Source organism: Syngnathus typhle, linkage group LG16, assembly GCF_033458585.1.
Source record: "Syngnathus typhle isolate RoL2023-S1 ecotype Sweden linkage group LG16, RoL_Styp_1.0, whole genome shotgun sequence".
NCBI classification, from domain to species: domain Eukaryota; kingdom Metazoa; phylum Chordata; class Actinopteri; order Syngnathiformes; family Syngnathidae; genus Syngnathus; species Syngnathus typhle.
The window spans coordinates 8495951-8512475 of record NC_083753.1 but is presented as its reverse complement, the minus strand read 5'-3'; the positions used below and the strand labels follow the sequence as shown (position 1 = coordinate 8512475).

Genomic DNA, 16525 nt, shown 5'->3' with positions numbered 1-16525 from the left:
TTAATCATTCAGGGAGTCAGATTACAATAATACAGTCCATACATTTGTTTAACAAAATTATCTGGATGCTTCCTCACCACCACATAGATAAATCGTCCCATCCCTACGCTATTTCCCTTTCGTCCATATCCTAAGCGGCCCAAAAGATTTGTCCCCGTAACACCGAGTGAACATTTGCATCTAAAACGATATTGGACGTTTGTTATCCCCATCAATCAATACCATCTCCACCCCCCCCCCCCCCTTCGCCTATTCTATGCATAATTCTCCGAAGCCGCATGCAAAACGCTCAACAATAACACGTATGTTATACAAGACGCCATATATCATCCCTGGATGCATTTACATGGTGTTAACAATTTCTCAGGGCGGATTAGAGGGCGCTGAGGCAGCAGCTCGGATCCCATGAGAGCTGGGCTTTGGGAACTGATAAGGCCAGAGCAATAGCAAGGCGGGATTAATACGTATGACCGGAACGCACGGCGGCCCCCTTCTGATTATGCCGGCGGGCGGAAGAACAGACCTCTCCCATCGGACCCGCCGTGATTAAACACAGCCGTACGGACACGGAGGCGGGCGGATGCGTAGATAACCAACCGCTTTTTATATATGCGAGCCGGGTTGCCGGGCCGATCCGGCGCCGGGATTGTTCACGCTACGGGGGCGAAGGATTCTCCTCCCTTGATTTCGCGTTAAAATACAAAGACCAAGAAGGTTCCGTTTTGCTCAAGCCAGTCGATTATGTTTTTCTACCTCACAATCAAAATGGCCGCAGGAGCAATCACAATTTATTTTCCCAGCGACCCATAACGAGAAGTTCCGTGAGTTTTAGCGGTAATTTTAGTTCGCATTAGATTTTGTATTCCGGCCTCTGTGGGAGCGCAGATTACCTAATTAAATCCCTCAAAAACATCTCGTTATGGATTGAATTCCTTTTGGTAGTTTGGGGAAGCTTAATGAATTAATTGTGCTAATGACCTATTAATGGCGCTGCACCAAGAATTCTAATGAGATGCCTTAATTAAATATTATCGCACTGTTTAATCATTGAGTTTTAATTATTTACATTATATTTTCCGGGGAAGCAATTTGGTTTGCGAGAAACAAAAGCACAAATACGCAATGTTTCCAAGAATGGCATGGACCTTCATTTGCTGTATCGAAAAGAGAAAAAAGTGCTTTGGCGCCTACTTGTCAATTGCCAATTAAAGGGTGAACCACCTGCGAAACGCATTTATCCCGATACAGGATTCATCAGCACGTCGCCACTAAATTTCAGAGTAGCGGATGTTGGCTCTTCCTCTCGTCTGCCTCCTCCCTCGCTTCTCCAGAACAAACTGGAAGAGCTCAGTCATCATCCTCGTTTTAGTTCAAATTCGGTGGGATCAAAGGTGGCCAGCTGGGCGGGGGCGAGGAGCAGATGGATGCATGCTCAAGGGGGGGGGGGGGGGGGGGGACGGAAAGGAGGAGGGCCGGGAAGGCCGGGCCCTTGGGCAGCAGGCAAAGGCCCTTCAGGTTTTAACACCTCCGCTCCCTTGGGTGCCCGCTTGGTTTGGAGCGTGGGGAGTTGGGAAGGGGATGATCCATTTATGGGGAACTTACCTGAGCTCAGTGGCATGACCAGCAGGCTTCCAGGAGGGGTTGGGGCGGAGCACCCCCTGCTTCGCTCACATATGGCGACAACCACAGGGGCGCCTGACCTGAAGACAATAAACCGCGCAAGGACCAGAGACGATAAGCCTCGCTCATTAAAATGAGTGCCTGATAGTGAATGTATTTAATAGCAAACTCAAGCTTGAATCCTCCTTAAGACTTTATTCAGCTCAACCTCCAAATATGTTCATCGGTACGCCCCAGATGTTTGAATTTGATCTAAATTCTCATGAAAAATTTCCCCCTACATTCCTATAAATTCAAACCGTTAGCGTGCTTCGCTAGGCAGGCTTTGAGCTGTATCAAAGTTCATTTTTACTTTCCGTTTTTCTTCTGTTGCGGCATTGAATAGTTTTGGCGAACAAAATAATTTAGCAATCCGTTGTTGTGCATTTGAGTCCAGCTGTTGGTGCGGTTAGACAAGAAGGTGGAGAATGCTATGCTAGGTCCTCAAGCTAGCTGGCGACTTGCCCTGTTAGCTGCCAAAAGCTTGTCGTATTTGTATCCTGGTTTAACATTTTATATTTATACATTTGTATCATCTTATATATTATTTTAGTGGCTGATTTCATTTTGTACTTAAAAAATATTGTCTGGCTTATTTTAAACTAATTTTATCCGCTACAGAGTTTAGGAATATCTACTTAACCATAAAGCTTCTATACGTGGGCAAGACTGCAGGTGCTCGGCCAGATTAATCCTCATCTACATCAACTCCGCCTCAGCAATCTCAAAATTCCCGGAAAGGAGCCCGCTGGGAACGCCAAGTGGTACTTGTGGTCCGGGATTATGACTTTCAGGTTTGCCGGTCTTGAGAACCCAAACATAGCCCCTTGAATTGTATTCGCAAGGGGGCAATACATTTTGGTATGTCCTGGCGAGCCATTCGTTTTTTTTTGCAGGGAACTATTTTTCTCATAAATCCCTCTTAAGAAGTCACATTCACCCTGTGGCTAATAGGATCATGATGGGAATAATCTTTGCAAATCTGACAGAAAAAAAAAAATAAATCACGGCCTTCAACTTCTTCCTTTCGGTAAATGAACAAATTTAAGAATCTTTCCTGTGGGACCAGGGTGCAACTCAGCTAACACTTCTTCTTTGTTTTATATATTAAATATTTAGTGTAATTCTTGGTTAAAAAATAAAAGTCTAAGCAGCCATCCCATCATCAACCATCGCTTCGTAATTGGATCAAAAGACGACAATAGATCATCACACCGAAATTAATTCATCAAGAAAAGTTTTTTCATCCTTCTTTTACAACTTCATCCTGTCTTATTTGTGATGTCACACCTGCTATCTATCATTCAAGCGCCACACGGTCTGTCAGGGCAGATTAGAAGCTGGCGCAGGCAAACGGGAGAGGGGGGTGGTGCCTCGACAGCCATCGTACAGTATCAATATTGTGACGGATGAGGAGGCGCTCCGTCCTCACATCTCCGACGAGCGCAAAGACGATCGAAAAGACGACGCGTCACGGAAGCTGACACTCGAGTCACTTCAAGGAGAACCCTTTCAAGACCAATACAAAAACCTCACCTGACAACGCCGAGCCAGGCCAGGACGAGAGTAAATAGCATCAAACGGCAACGGCCGCTTCCATTTTAACAAAGGGAAATATTCAGTTGAGATTTTCTTTCAGGAAATTGCAAAATGACCAAGAGGTGACACTTGGGCACGCCACGATGCAATTAGCATCGCTTTGAATTTGAAATAGCCATTGAAAGGGCAGCGGAGCATCGTGGAAAATTAAAGCGAAGCCTAATTAGAGCACTCCAACCTGACAACGCCGCGCCGCTTTCAGCTTGGCTGAGCAATGCGGTCAGGCAAGAAGTTACCGAGCGGCGGGCCCGGCCAAGCATTTGTTCTGAAGCCGCATGTAAAAATCATGAACTTTTCACTCTCTTTCTGACACTTCCTGAAGACATTTCATCCTTATTTACCACTATGGAGCTCCGGCATGTCTTCCATCCCTCAAGGCCCGTGACCCGTGACCCCTGAACCCCTCACCGTTAAATTCGGGTGTTGTGTCAAATGTCAGGAGCGACCCTTCCTAATCCTGTCTGGCTGTCAGCTCAGCCACTCAGCGCCCGACCAAGTCAACCCTGCTTGGTGTACAAAGCGCACCTAGCCCGTATAAGCGACCGTCCGGCTACCGTCGGCTGCGCCTGAATAAATTCGTTTTCATCGACCCCGACAAAATGACGGCGCGGACGAGTTAGAGGAGTTTCCGGCTGAAACTTTGACTGTCAAAGTGAGCCGAAAGTGGAATTGCAAAATCCTGCCTGAGGGATGTAAAAGTGCTGAGGGGAGGTGAAACTAGACACTGTCAAGACAGCTTCTGTGTGTGTGTATGTGTGTGTGAGTTTCTCGCTGAGCCCTAGGGTCTTTATTTCAGTGTAGTCAAAGAAAGCGAGAGCCCCCATGGCTAAATCTGTCACAGACCACAACAGGTCGACAGTAACTTTGCTTCGAAAACTTAGCACAGTAAGTTTGGTAGTTGGGTCTCGCATACCGATTGAAATATTTTTCTGAAACGACCCTAAATATGAGACGATTCCTGACATTTTTTAAAATCCTTTGATCGTGTTTTTAAGTCAATGGCATGTCGGCTATTTTACACTGTCTGGAAGTTTTGGATGGGGCTTAGAATTAGGGCTGAACGATTAATCAAATAGAAATCGACAATTTTCAAATTGTCAATCATTTTTCACGCTTCTGCATGCAGCAGTTGCGAAATCGAAGAGGAGTAAGATGGAGAAAGCGTAAGGCATTAGAAAAAAAACAGAATGCCTTGACAGATGTTCCTGATATCCCTAACCGTCCTATTGATTGTGGCCAGCTGATTATTTCCTGTCGCCGGATCAATCCAAACATGTTCCGGAGACCTTTGGCGACCTCTCCGTAACGCAGTCACGGAGAGCCACCGGCATTGTCGGAAAAAAGGCACCGCTAATTTGATTCGAGTCAAATGTGAGGCTCAATCATTGTCGATTAGCTCCGATTTAATTAGCTCAAATTGCGTTTTTGTGTTTGATGACAAAGAGGTCTGTGTGGGAACCTCATTGTCAGATCATTGTTCTGGTGTCTCATTCATGCGTAGCCAACGGAGAACGACTAGCTAGTTCTATGTGTTGATACATTTGGAAACTAAGGCTTTACATTTTTGTTTATCATGGGCATGGACAGAAATTTTTCCGTTGTTTTTAGGAACAAAAAAAACTTAAAATTACACAAATGAATAATATATTTATAATTGTATAAATATATTAATTTCAGCAACAAATTAAAAGCTCATTGTCGGCAAATGTTTTAACAAGTGGTGTGGACGCGAAATAATTTATGATAACTTTCAAACTTTGAAATCACCATCTTAGCACAATATTGTTTTTTTTTTTTAAAAAAGTATTATCTCTAACCAAATGGAATTGTTTGATTTCTGACTGTCGGAACTAAATTTAATTACATTTTAACTATATAGCTATCAGTTAGCTTTGCTGCAACAACTGCTAAGCTCGCTAACAAGTGAGCTCAGTAGTTTTAAAATATCTAATGTGTCATAAAAGGTTCATTATTTTTTTACTAAATGTCTGTCGTGGGGGGGGGGGGGTTTATCACGTAATAGGGCGAAAAGTGGACATCAATCAACTTGAAATGAAAATGACATAAAACCCAATACTTTTTCCAAGCTCTTGCTTGACCTTCCTCTTTTCGTAATGCCTTTCTCAGTTGGAATGACATTTTTTTTTTTTTTCTAGGTGACACGCAGAAACTGACAGCAGCTAGGCTGCACTTTGCCAAAGTGTATCGAGCCGCCGCCGCCGTCTGAGCGCAGAATACAAATTCGTCTACAATCGAAGGTACGCACACACCAAACGCTGCCAATTATCTGAAGCCCCCGTTAAGTGATAACTCTGCGGCCACTCGAGCGTGAAACAAGGAGATGAAGATGAATCTTCCTCTTCCCCATCATTCCGTCCCATTTAATTGACAAGCGCTCGCTGGCTGTTCAATTTTTCCAAGATTACAAATATGAGCGCAATCTCGAGCACCCTGCTCCAAGCGCACAGCCAAGCGCTTGCAAATTAATCTACATATTTTAATAAGGTGTCAGTGGCGGAGGAAGGTGTTTGCAGACGTTTAACGGGGATAGCGTCCGCTGTCCCCGCCGTTGCGAAATTGAATAAATATCTTTTGGGTAAATGCATCACTGGGCACTGCAGTGGCAACTTGGGCAAGCGACGAGTTTTTTTCTCCAAAGTTTATCAGATGAGGATTTTATGGACTGTATTTGGGCCAACACCTCAATTATTTTTGGCTACTAACAATGTTAAAATGAAAAGTTGCTGTTTTCAAGCTGACAATTTGTGTTTCAAATACTTTGAAGTCCTTCAAAATCTTAAAAGGTGATCATTAAAAGTCAAGCGTTTTCAAGAATTCCAAGCACCCGTGGGAAAGGACTCAAGTATTTACCTTGAGAAATGCCTCACAGGATTTTTTTTTTTTTTTTTTAATGGTGACAGGAGGTGGGTTCCAAAGACTTGCCAATATTTTTTTTTTTAAATGTTCTTTCTGTCAGTGGGAATATGCTTTCAGCAACCAAACCTTGTTCAAAGATGATGGAACAAAAGCAAATCCACATTTCCCATTCCTGTATCCTAATTTTGCTCTTTCTGATGAAGTTATTGCACAAGATTTCATTTACCGTTGACACAAATATCCCCCCCACGCCCACCGCTCGCTCGCCAAACACGTTCAGTCAGTCAGCAGTCGACGTATCCGAGCGCCGGCTGATGAATCAGCGGCGTGACAGCGATTGTGTCATTTCGGAGCGATTTGCCTGCCGCCGTCCCGTCTCTTGGCCCAAGTGAGACGTCACGAGTCAGCCGTGATTGACAGCTCCCACTCCAATCGGTTAGCTGCGGGGGAGCTGCGGGGAACGATAAGGACATCTATCCGTGTTGTCCCTAAAGGCGGCTATGAAGGTTCCCCCTCCCACTCGTGGATCTCGTGGGCCTAGTTCATGTTTTCTTTAATAGCATTCCTCCGCTGACCTTTCAACTTTTGCCATTGCTACTTCGATATTCTCGTAATGGTCAAAATGATTCAAAATAGACCTTTTTTGGCCAGGTTGTATAAAAACTAACGAAACTAATCCCGTGTTAACAAACCAACAAACATAACCCCACTCAGCGGGGGCTAATTAGCATTAAGTAGCTGAACAAAACGAAGATCTTAACACACAAGTAGCGAGCCAGACAGCACAATACCATAAGTGTGTTAGTGGATTGAAGTGCCCTTTACTTTTTATCTCTTAAAATCTCCTTATTTGGCTTTATACAAAAGCAAATAAATCAAGCTTTGCAGGGGTGCTGTGAGAGGAGGAGGGGGGGGGGGGGGGAGGGGGCGTGGGTTTTGCAATGCCACTTAACCCTAAAGTACTTTGTATTTAAATCCTGCAGCATATGTAGTCTAGGCGGAAGGTCCATGTTAGTGTTCCTGTGAACTTTTGGAGAGCCGCCTTGAGGCAAAATGCCTTTCCAATTTTCTTTTTAATGAATTGTAATGTTTTTCCTGTATTTCAATATTTGTTTTTTGGCCTCGCTTTCTTCAGTTTTCGGTTTCGGCCCAGAAACCTTACCTTAAAGCAAAGACCTGAATCGTCCATTGAGGTTTTATCGGATTTACCCATTGAGGGGCGGTCCTTATATGACCCTCGGGCCGTAGGTTGAGCACCCCTCTTAGTGGTCTAAATCCATAAATGACCTTGAGTGAAAGAAACCAAGGATAAATGCAGATAAAAAGCACAGGGGAACAACAGGACATTTTCAGCAAAGGCAAAGTGTCGAAAGGCCCAAGCGAGAAAGCCTCGCTTATTATCTCAATCAGCGAGCGGAATAATAGGACGACAAAAAAGCGCCAGTGTGGCCAAAACCTCAGCGAGCCACTTCCGACATCGCTTAAAAGACTTCGTCAAATCACCGGCAACCCCCGGTGACCCAGAACAGCTATCTTGCTCGTCCTCTGCGAGACCCCCGCCGAGCAAACATGGCAGGCGCATTAAACACTTTTGGAAGCATTAGGCAACGACTGCGCTTTCAACCGTCGGATACATTCCAGCGACAATCCGTCACTTCCAAGTATTTTTGGGCATCAAAGTGTGTTATGATATAAATACTCCAGGAAGCTACTTCCTGAGGCGCAACCCCGAGTCGTACGTCGATTTACAGTAAATGGACTAGGGCCTCTCCCGACACCTCCTTTTTCTGCCCACCTCTCACTCCCGACAGCCACATTTTCCCGTCTAATTTTAGGCCCGCAAGTCACACCCTTTTTGACATGTCCTGGGGTTGATTTTCACCTCGACCACCAGCGCAGCTGTCCGTCCGCGTGACGTCCCGAGGCGTCTTGCTTTATTAAAAAGTGTGAATATTTAAAAAAAAAAAAAAAAAAAGGGGGGTGGGAGAAAGACAGTGAGACATGCTAATGGATGGCTAGTGGCAAATTGCCGTGCTGGTTGAGGCAGTGATGGTGATGCCTCATTTGGAGCATACAAAGAACCACCTATTTCAATTTTACTATTTTATTATCAACATATTGTTCGGCCATGTTCTACTGAGCATCCCGTACCAGCTGAGAATGCGAACTTAAAAAAAAGCGGGCCGATGCGGATTACTCCGTCTGACAAACTTCTCCGGCAACTTGAGTGAAAACACAATAACAATTTACATAACACAGCGAGCGCGCAAGGGTGAAAGGAGTAGAAAAAATAAAAAGGACGCAAACTCCGGCGCCAATCAAACTTGCTTTTGTGTTCAACACGGCAGATAAAAAAAAAAAAAAAAAGAAAAAAGAACCTGACTTTCAAATCAAAAGATCCAAACAAAAGCTCCCTTGTCGAGTGTTTGTAATGGCACCGGCTCGATCCGGCTAGTGATTATATAGAAAACAACTGCAATTACATTACTGGCTTCACTAAGCGACAGCGAGCGAGAGAGAAGAAGGCCCAGGAGAGATGATTAATATTCTTTTTCTGATTCGGATGGAGTCATCGTGCTGACAGCTACACCGTCTCAATGCTTCTCTCATCAGCCAAATGCAAAGTGTGGCCACCAGGAACAAAAAAAAAAAAAAAAAGTAGTCTCACATTTGATGAGCTACGTTGTAATTTAAATGTGAACATCCCAGTTCTCGGAAGGCGAATGATGCTCATTAAAAAAAAACACTCCTGAGTGACTGTATTGCACCAAACGCTGTAATTAAATTAATATTGGATGTAATAATTACTTTGCGGGGTTCCCATTGTTCGTACGAGCCGCTGCCTTTGTTGCCATAGCATTTGTCTGCGCCGATTAGCAAAGACTCTCATGAGATGTCCGCTTTTGTAATGTACGCACGCAATTTCACATGAAAGGATTTGGAATGACACAAAACGAAAAAATATCATCAATATACGCACAATGGATGGACGGAATTCGAAAGTCGAAATTCCCACCTTGAACTTCCAAAGTGTGAAGCGGACTTGCCAACCACTAGCATAACCTGCTGCTCCAATTGAATTCAATGATGTCTAAATATGTCAGTTTGTCAATAGTGGTGAGATCTTTTTCGTACTCCAGCACTTCCTGTCGCCCGACAGATAAGGCCGTCCGTCCATGCGTGTGTGTGTGTGTCACATTGACCCGAGTGAAAGCTGACAGGCAGGTGACCCCCCCCCCCCTTCTTCTTCCTCCGTCTTTCTTCATCTTCTCTTCTGACCCGACACCCCCCGACTCGCTTGTACTGTCACTGCGGATGAAATTGTCCCCTCGTTATCTTGGCCGGTGTAATTGCTGTCTTGTTTGCGTAGGAGATTAGAGGGGCCCCCCGAAACTCTTTGTGTGGTCTCACGCCGATTGAACAAACACGCAGTAGTCGTCGGTAAAAACCACGAGGCGCTCGCCAGCTAGATGAACTGGCGCGGGCGATAAGTGCGGTCGGCGTGAGTGGCACCGCACTTGTGAATATGTGCGGGTTATACTCGATAATGCCGATTTTTTTTTCTTTCTTTCTTGACCGCGTGAGTGAAATCTAATAACATGGTAAAAAAAAAAAAAAAAACGTTCAGATAAAAGTGCTGTGTAGAAATGACCGGATAATTTCAAGCGTCTATTCAGCTGCACCTCAAATGTGCAAGTCGGGCCTTTTGTGCCTGCACTTTTCCTCCCCGTCTCCGAGGGTGGCATCCCGTCAACGGCCTTCACTCGTGTACAATGCCACACTCGTCACTCTTAATGGCAAATTTCCATCCCAAGCCCAGTGGACTCCCCTTTGCTACCCCCCCCTCCCTTCTTCGCTCCTCTTCCCGTCGGTCTCCTCTCGTCACGGTGGGCAAAGCTCGCGTCTGATATCGTCAGATGGCCCGGAAAATTAAAAACCCAATTAAAGTGGCGGTCCGGGAGGTCAGCTTTTCTGCATATCAAAAAGCGCCCCCCCCCCCCTCTCCCTCCTCTGGCTATTCGCCGCAAATTATGTCTTAACAGCTCACGTTTGCTGAGGCTGCAAGTGCGTGCCACTCGGGGAGGAATATGCGCTCTCCTCTCTTAAAAAAAAAAAAAAGATAGCTGAGCTGAAAGAAATATCCACCAACGAACCATGTCCAAAATCTTTGAGACTTTTTGGAGTTTTGTAACGCCCAACCAATAAATTAAACCATCCATACATCGAGGTAAACAGGAAGTCGGCCATTTTCTATTCCCCCGTGAAAAAGCGCTCGTTCATCGCTCCTTTAATTCTATTCATTCTTTGTCCCCCATGTGACAAGCTACGCTTCTCCTTTTCTGACAAATAACCACCCACCTCAGCACCCAATTTCTTTCTTTGGCCGTCTCGCTATCTCTCCTTGGTTCTTTGCTGTTCACTGTTTTACCCACGATTCATTAACTCCTGTACAGTGGTTGGAAAAGGGCAGAGAGAAATGGCCAGCCAAACTTAATGGCATACGTCTCCGACCGGCACATTAATATTCAGCGTAATGTTTCTTCGAAGGGTGGCGAGGGTGGGAGTAGGTGGTGCTCGCTCGTCCAGACGGCCTTATTAAGCAGCTGGAGTGGAATGACGCTGGCTCGGCAACACACACACACGCACACACGACCCCAACACACACACACTGAAGACAATTCAGAAAGCATCAGGACCACTCCCACAATCCAGCTGCATCCTTAAATCTTTTGCTAACTTATATTATCTGTTCACAGTTTTTTTTTTTTTTTTTTACGAGCCGCTGCTTCCGTATTGTTTGTATTGCTACAAATGAACAAAGCGTTGACATTTTTTTTTCTTAAAATGCATGTTTTTATTCTCACCCTCCTCCTTTTTTTTTTTTTTTTCCTTTTTACCCTCCAGCAAGCCACAAGTCGTCCACGTCGGGCCTTTTAGCTCCATCTCATTTACATTTAATGGCATGATAATACACATTATCAGACTATTTCCGATAATTACAGCCTTTCAGTCGCTTTTCACCCTCACCCTCCAAATGCTCCCCAACAGCCATTTCTTCACCCCCCCTTCCTTTTTTATCTGAATTTTCCCATTTCTAATTGCAATCATTCTGGGTGATTTGCCCTTAGAAATAACAGGAAATAATAATGTCACCCTCAGACCAGAAAAAAGAATTTTTTCAAAATTGCTACAGCAAATTGGACACTAACACTTTCCAGAGATTTATTCAGACGGTAAGGGCACTCATATCTCGACCCGCTTTGGGCAGTGACTGTTGGAAAATAATAATCACCATGTGGCTCTGTGTATCATCTTTATTGTTTGTGTTTATATTGTCCATTTTGTGGTTCTTGCAGGGTTTAGCCATGTGGAAGAGCAAGCAGGAGGCTCCCTGGCAATGCCCATATGAATCAACTCTCCTCATACTCGGTTGGAGCAAATTACACCAACACGCTAGCAAGTAAGTCATTTTATGTAAATGACGACGTTAATGTCGACGACGTTTCTTCCGCGCCTGCCAAGAACGGTCCACGGTCTGCCCTCGTTTTGCTCTCAGTGCATTGAGAAGGCTTTAATATTTCTGAGTTAGCTGCGGGCAAGGGCGCTACGGATGTCGCCGCATGGAAGCGACTAGCGACACGGTTAGTAAATATTCCACTCGAAGCATTGTGACGAATTAGCTTGTTAGCACGTGAGTCCCCGACGCCGCTTAATGAGCTTTTTGCACTTTTATGGAGTTCAACGACACTCAACTGTACTCTCCTCAGGCCTGATAGAGGGCAGGATTTACACTGGATTTATTTATTTTTTTGTTAGCAAGCACATCCCCGCATTTCATTAAATCCCGCCTAATGAGATGAGCGTCTCTCCCCAAAGAGCCGATGATGAAGTACCTTATGCCACGGCGCATAAATTAGTATGGCGAGGTTAAATGCTGGAACTGGCTCGTGTTTCACAAGAGGACCCTATCCGGCAGTTAAATCAACGCTCGTAAATATCGCCAGCCGCACCGCTTAGAGCCGCCGTCCAAAACGAACACGTCATTTGATGGATCTGACGTGATACTGTAAATAACGTAGTCTTATGGCACATGGGAAGCGTTTTTTTTGCATTATTTAATACGTTCAGCAACATGCTTTTGTCAAAATATCAGGAAATTACAGCACACTTTACACCCCCTGTTTTGGCTCTTGTTGAAACGAGCCCGTTTTGAGATGGTTGGCCGGTCTCAGACAAATTAGCCACTGCTCACCCGCTCCCTCGATTGCAAATTTACCTACCTTGGAAAATAAACTAAGTCAACGACCTGGCCTGGCACCGGGGGCTCCCATGCACCCCCTCTAGCTCCGCCCATGTTGCACAGGAACAGGAAGTGATTGGATACACGCACACACACACTCCGCCACCCTTGCCCTGAGCCGCAACAAGGGCTTTCTCCAAATGATAATGTGAACGGATACCTGCAGGGGCAGATTTCGGCGCTGTTCCTCATCCTGTCAGCCACTCCGGCTAACGCTGGGACTTAATGAACCTGAAAACAAGACCCCATGTGTGGCGAGGGAGGCTGAGTGTGTATGTGTGTGCCTGTCCACATAAATATGCATATAAGTACAGACCCACGCGTGTACATTTTGACGGAGGTGCGCGCATTCCACTTTGTAATTGCCGTCGCCATGTCCTCGCAAGGCGAATGGTACAACTTGATTGTCGCTGTGCTACGGAACAAGCTGAGGGAAGCACCTGCTCGAGAGCGATGGTGCACAGGAGAAAACACAAAAGTAGAGCGTCAAAGTGGGAAAAGCCGGTGAGACAGAGATGGAGGGAGAGCCAACGCCGATGTGTCAGGGCCTGAGGCGATACAAGTCATTACGGTGTAAAGTGCTCCAGTGGTGATGCCGGGAGGTCACCAGCTTGGGGGGGGTGATGCGTGCGCGCATATACAAAAGCAGACATGCACGCGTGGAGGAAATTGAAAGAACATCTGGATATGTGCCACCTGCCTGGAGGAAGTCATCTAGTTTACACGCACTACACGAGTGTGTGTGTGTGTAGGGGTGTCCCTTCCTGGATGTACAACCTTCCCGCAAGTGAGCACCACTGGGAGATGTTGGAGGACGCGGTGGCGAGTGAGCGGCGTGCAAAAGCGGATGACACACTTTACCCGGATTAGATGTTCAAGTAAACGGCGATAGCGTGAGCACGGGCGGGAAGTCACGTCTGCAGATGCCGACCGTGTCACCACTGGTTCTCCTTTTGGTGCCTGACCTGGCCGTGGGGGTCCGGTCGTGGGATGGTAATGTGATATCCGCAGATAACGCAATAGAGAGGCGTGGAAAGCTTTTTTTGGTAAGATGTCTGGTCAGCTAGCCTGTAGCTAGCGTAGCATCCATTAGATTGCAAGAAGGAGGCGGATCCAAAGAAGAGAAGTATGCCCGAAGAAAGAACGTGAATGTCAGGCAGCCGAGGGTCAGCGAGCAAGGGGAAACGGAGGCACGTGACTCAATGTATTCTGATAACTGAACAGCAGATGTCTCGCACCGAGTTCCTTTGTTGGCCAAACAGCGGGACCCTCCACTTCAGTGGGCTCACTTCGCACCGCATTCATTTGCCTGCCAGCTGCCAATTTGGGGGAAGAACAGGTGGAAAAGAAGGCGAGATTGAGAGTCCGTCCCCCTTTCCCTCCTCCCTCGGCATGTCTCGCAGAGAGCCTGCCACTTTCTGGTCCCCCCGGTGGCCTGTACAATTAGTGATCTGAAGAACCACCCACACGCCGCCTTTGTCTTTTGGCTGCTTTGGACTTGGTGGAAACCCAAGAAGAGGGACACAAAACTCCAGGCCGAAGAATGTGGCGCGAGATGGCGGGTCTTGTAAAGCGCGGAAGCCCACGCTCATTAAGGCCCGCACGAGGCCGCAGTTCATTAACACCTGGGTGATAACAAATTTGCACCCCTCTGCTAAGTGATGAGGCGTGACGACGCCGAGTCTTGCCGTGCGAGGCTCGGGTGGCTGCAAGCGCCACGGCAAATTGGACCCTGGGTTACCAGAAATAGTGCAAGACTTGCGCGGGCACCAAGTTCGTTCCGGTTACGCTCCAGCACGATGGTTGCCCTCCCGAGTGTCAACTCACGGGACAAGCAAATGAATTATCCCCAAGGCTTTGGCTAGAGGAGGAGAGATGATAAAAACTTTTTGATTAAGGAAAGTGAATCGTCTTTTTCATTCGGATTCAAGCAGCCGGAGAAAGAGCGAGCGAGGGTGGGGGAGGCGGGGTTAATCTTAAGGCCGTCCCTTTTTTATGCCTGTCCCCATTCCTGAGGAAGCGGCAGTGAATAATGGCGTGTCCATCAACCGTGGGCTCAAGAGCAGATTGGGATTTTCTCTCGGGGATGATACAAAGCGGGGCGACAATTGATGATTGGTAATGTACACTTTTAGCCCGCGTAGCGATAGCGGCAGCCATTGTGCGGGGCTCAGGCTGACGCGGGAATTCTTTTGAAGGGCTCTTTTGCTGAGGATGGCGAAACATCACCATTTTTTTCTTTATAAATATGGATTTAGAATATCATGTCTGTAATTCCTCCATGTGACAAATGGGACTTTGTAGTCATGTGGGGGGGGGGGGGCATTCCAGTGGTCCATTGTGACGTTCCTTTGCCTTTACTCTTATTTCCTACATGTGCGAAGTGAGAAGCATCCCTCTAATAAAGTTGTCTGGCTCTCCAGTCATGTGAGGAGCACCTGTCGTTTCAGGCAGTGGGTGGGCGGGGCTGGAGGCTTTTTTGGGGCGGGGGCACTATCCATCACTGCTTCCATTTGATATTTAATTTAGACTTTTATGAGCCTTAAAGGATAGGCCATGTCATCTTTCTCTCTGTAGGGATGGAGGATAAATTCCTCTCATCCGTGGTGCAGCCTAGGTAAGGTTGCTGATGATTTACAACTACAGTGCGTGTGTGTGTGTAATATCGGCGGTAGTGGACGCTCTACTAGCCTACATTCAGCTCTCTATATAAAAATCAAATGTGTCCAATCTGGTCAGTTTCTACTTAAATAAATATATAAAAAATATATTTATATAATTATAATATAATTATATTTATACAAATATTTATATTAAAATATTTAATATTAAAATATATACTTTTTACGTTTTGTTGGACAATGAGGTCATCACTAAATCAATTAATTAATTTGAATTGACAGAGCTAATTGACGGGTTTTTTTTGGTTCTTCCCTGAATTATGGACGGTTGAACATCGTCAGGGTAATTCTAAGAAGCGTTTAATAAACTAATCCTCTTCTAATGGTCTGTTTTAGTGGAATGCGTAGCTTAATTCATGATCCCCTTTTGTACGAGTAATTATTTTTAAAATACCAAAGAGCCATCCTTTCTTTTTCACCTCTGATTTATCGCCTCGGCTCTGGCCTGACGCGGTCTTCCCAAGGTGTGACATTTGCAAATATTTATAGCTCGGGCACATTAAAACGAGGCTTTCCTTTGAAGGTGACCGACTGCTCTTCCACACCAGCGTAATTAATAGAAGCGGCGCTTGTTCGCCTTGCGTTATTTCGCCGCTGCATTCTTTTCAATCTGCATCTGGAGCTCATAAACAGGCTGTTATTATTATTTATTTTTTTACACTCTGGATGCACTGTTTTTTTTTCGTGCGAAAAGACTCAACAGTTGAATATTTTATTGATTAAATCTAAACCTTCTGTCCAAAGTGGCAATTAAAATTCAATTAAATTGACTGAAAGCATCATATTAAATTTCATCTCTTTATGAGCTCCCAGATAATGCTGGAGGACAAGACTTGAATATCATCACATCCTTTTTACATGATATCATCCTGGCCGTTTACGATAAAAATGACACTTTGGGGTATACTTTGGATATTTCTTAACTATAACTTTGTAATGAAGACAATTTATGGATATTAAATCTTCTCTTATTGGATTTTGTAACGAGGCACAGCACGCCAGAAAAGATAAGCGAAGATGATGTTTATAACTGGACGTTGATCCAGCAACGTGCCAAACCGGGCGAGGTAGAAATTTTTTTTCTTCAATCAATTAGACTTCATTATTTTTCATGTACAATTATGAATTTTAAAAACACTTTTTCCCCACTTGCCGGTGACTGTAAATGACATCACACGTGATTAGGGATCTAACAGCCAATCACGGTCATGACTAAACTCAGAAAAAAAAACAAAAAGAAGAATATATAACATGAAAACAATGACCAATAGAGGGCGACGGAATGGAGAAGCTCGGATTTGATTTTTTATAGATGAAAAAGAAAAACAAGGAATGGAGAGCAAAAAAAAAAACCAAGTTCCAAGCTGTGTTCCTACAAGGGTGACGCCATGTTAGCTTCTTGGTCTAG

The 16525-nt window shown here is 45.2% G+C and overlaps 1 long non-coding RNA gene across 1 annotated transcript in view; it reads left to right on the top strand.

Annotated features, from left to right (window-relative positions):
* LOC133169284 (uncharacterized) overlaps positions 1-16525 on the top strand; it is a 66090-nt gene that overhangs the window by 34529 nt on the left and 15036 nt on the right. The window contains exons 6-7 of the long non-coding RNA XR_009718395.1: positions 5415-5516; positions 11493-11596. This is a non-coding gene — a long non-coding RNA (uncharacterized LOC133169284). The remainder of the gene's footprint in view (positions 1-5414; positions 5517-11492; positions 11597-16525) is intronic.